The following is a 3,894-nucleotide window of genomic DNA, read 5'->3' as shown; positions in this document are numbered from 1 at the left end:
CTGTTGTCCTCGCAGGGGATTTCTGTTAAATATTACCAGTCATACCACGGGATACGCGAGCTGGCGACATCTATGTGTGTCTGACGTTTTCACCTCTGTGGAGGAATTCTTTCATCAACTTCTACTAATTGGAAATGGCGCTTTACCGTTGAATAAAACCCTGCAACAGCATGTACTGCAATGTGGGCACAGGGTGTCTACATTGGCCGAGCTTAAAGAAAAGGTATTTGCCTCATTGCAAGATAACTTCAAAAACAGCATGATTCACAGAGAGAGCTATTTTAGTACCTCGGAATGAAGACATTGATAGAGTTATCTATGAACTCCTCCACATTCTACATGGAGATGTTTCAACGTTTGTCGCCTAATCTAAGCTGCCTTTCTACATGTTCTTGGCGTCAACAATTTCATCATTGTTCATCACAAAATGACCGAAAAACATGTTTATAAAAAATTGTTTGCCGATTCTGCTCATAAGAAATAAACAAATATATATTTCATTTCATTTTATCTAGTTTCAGCTCATGAGCTGTGGCCATGCTGGGACACCGCCATATATATATATATATATATATATATATATATATATATTGAGAAAAACGAGGCAGTCAGAATTTGGGATAATTCTTGATTAGCGCTTTCGTTCGTTAATCGATATCTTCAAGACAAAAACTAAAACCAAAACTTTTGCCTTGAAGTGTTCGGTTAACGAACGAAAGTACTAATAAAGAATCATCCAAGATTCTGACGGCCTCCTTTTATTCAATATTCAATGTCTGTACACCACTTCAAACACTCTACACACACACATACTCATACATACATACATACATACATACATACATACATACAAACATACATACATACATGCATACATACACAGAAGAATGTCATCATCTAGATCTCAATCATAACCATTTGTTCATAGCAGACATATGCCTTAACATGTTTGACAGTATGTCTACCGTGAGCCCTAACTACATAGCTCTAATTTAAAAGAAATTTTTCTCTGAAAGAATCCTCTTCCCCAGTTTCAAACGCAACTGAAGCCTTCTCATCCTCAAATTGATTTCAGAATCTAGAAATCTGTTGCCAAGATACAGAAAAGAATCCACTACATTAAGTCTGGTCCCTTAGAGAAGTTATTTTAGGGTTTCATGTAAGTCTAGAAGTTACAGATCCTGCAGATGTGCTATATCTTTTTAATATCTTGTCGCTATTGAACAAGAACACAATCGTCAGTACACAGCAAATTAGCTTTGAAACAATACTGATTCAACAGTTTATCTGTTGTGCTATATAATTCATAAATGCCAAAATTACCGTATTTAAACACATTAACAATAACTACTGCAAGATACGTGGAGAAAAATGTTGGTGCTGGTATAGCTGTTTAACACCATTGTCCACATAAATTACTTCTGGAAGGGTGGCGTTCAAATTGAAGTAGTCTTTCACACACTCATACACATACGTGTATGTAGATGCGTGTGCATATGTCTGGGTATGTATATGTATGTGTGTGTTTTAGACAAAATACTTTACGACATTTGTTTCATTTCTCTTCGCTCTTCCTCTGAACTAAATCAACTTTGCCTTCTATCTTTCTGAATTAATAAGATCTATTACCAGCCCAAGCGGCAAATTGGCGAAATTGGCGGAAATGTTAGAATATATGTAATGTGGTGCTTATGTTCCTGGTTGCTGGACTAATCTGTCTGATTCAACTCCGCCATTAATTCCTTAGGCGCATTTATCGGAGATTGACATTAGTAAGCAAACGTCCTAAGTGCTGTCAGGCCAGGCAAATGACTGAATTAGTGAAAGAGTAAATTAATGTGTTACAGTTTAATGTTTTTCATTAAAGATTTCCCGTTTGTCCTTATTAGCTTTTATGTTTAGTTCAGATCAGTAACATTCCTATATCCATCAACAATTAATGATTAATCTTCTGTAGAAACTAGTTTCTGTGGTTTAACCCTGGCCTTTACTGAGTGAGTAGCCATTTGATCAAAAGTGTTCCAAAAGAGTGAGCCTCCTGACTGCTTTCAGGCTTTGGATTTCAAGAATTATATCATTCAATATGCATTACTTTTAGATGTTAAGATGGAATTTGATTGCAGGACAATCAACCACATAAAGACTCTCTTAATGTATTTGAAGTTGTTAGCGGTGTCTGAAAAATCTCCACATCAATATGAAACAAGAAACATGCAAACCACTAAGCATACAATTTACAATGTAAACAATAAATAGGGAACTACTTGGCCAAAACAGGTACATTGGTCAGGCAAGTACGACACTTTCTCACTGGCTGACAATGCATTTGCAAGGAGTCGTTGCAACACATTACAACGCAGAACGCAAAACAGAAATAGATAGAAAACACTAAGTTGATAACACAACCATCTTACACAGAATTCCATAAAAACACGATAAGTAACGTAAGCTTTATTAATAGAAAAATACACACTCCAAAAAATAAATGCAGTAGTCTTGTAACACGCTAAAAGGTGTTAGTGGCTGGTCAAAGAAACTTAGGAACAGCGGATAAAATTTTAAATCAGAAGATGAGTATATTACCTGTATCAACCTCGTTCCAATGAACGTTGAATTTCACTAATATAAACGCGACTATTAAGAATATAATTGCCAGTTTCTTCATCTAGAAAATGAAAGTCTGAAGAAATATATGCTAACACAAAACGCACCCCTTACCTCTCGAACGTAGGTATGATACTCGGTATTCACTGTTCAACTACCGACTGTTAAACCAATACATGTCGAACTAAGAGAATAAACCAACACGGTCGAAGTAACACCATCAACTATCCCCACGACAGTTCACTCTGTTCTTATTTACTGTAATCGGTTAGAGCACCTTCAGTCACGTGGTGGTGTTCAAGATTCTCCCATAACATACACATAAATGACTTGTGGGAAAATAAAAAAAATATCTTTACTTGAGTGCATGTGTGTGTATAGATATATGTATGCATGTATGTATGTGTTTGGATATGTGTGTGTGTATGTGTGTGTGTGTGTATGTGTGTGTGTGTGTGTGTGTGTGTGCGCGCACACACACACAGATTCGTCTACCTTAAAGTGATTCCAAAATAGGATCAGCTTAAGATGGAAGGTGAGCGGAGTTGTGTTTGCATGAGAACATATTTAACGTACGCACATACGAACACACGCATATGCATTATATATATAGTGAAGGAGCGTAGCCAAGTGGTTAGGCTGTTACACTCACGATCGCTTAGACGTGGGTTCGATTCACTGACTAGGCGGCGAGTTGTGTTCTTGAACAAAACACTTCATTTCGTATCGCTCCAGTTCCCCTTCGATGAGGGAGTGATTATTGGCCTGCTCTCTTAGCCAGCGGGGTGACGTCATTTGAAGGCAAAGACAATGCAAAAGCGCATTATGACCAGCGATGTGTAACAAAATCTGATAGTCTGGTCGGTTCCGTGATATACATATATATCTTTTATTCGTTTCAGTCAGTTGACTGCGGCCGTGCTGGGCCACTGCCTTGGAGGGTTTTAGTCGAGCATACCAACCTCAGGACTTATTTTTTTAAAGCCCGTCAAGCAAAACTTGGTCGAACGAGCCAGTATAATCAATGAACCAGTGTAGAAGCGCATCAGATTGACTGTTTCCTTTATTCAGAGATAGAGCCTCCTAACTATATGTTAAGCTGATCCTATTTTGGAACCACTTTAAGGTAGACGAATCTGTGGAATACTCAACCATTTTCGTATGCTAATTCAAATGGAAGATCCTTCAACTGATCGCAAAAATGAACCCCAAAACACTGGGAGAGAATATTATATATACTTGTTTGTGTGTGTATATATACATACACACATACATATATATATACATATA

Source organism: Octopus bimaculoides, chromosome 17, assembly GCF_001194135.2.
Source record: "Octopus bimaculoides isolate UCB-OBI-ISO-001 chromosome 17, ASM119413v2, whole genome shotgun sequence".
In the NCBI taxonomy this organism is placed as follows: domain Eukaryota; kingdom Metazoa; phylum Mollusca; class Cephalopoda; order Octopoda; family Octopodidae; genus Octopus; species Octopus bimaculoides.
This window is presented reverse-complemented; position numbering follows the sequence as displayed.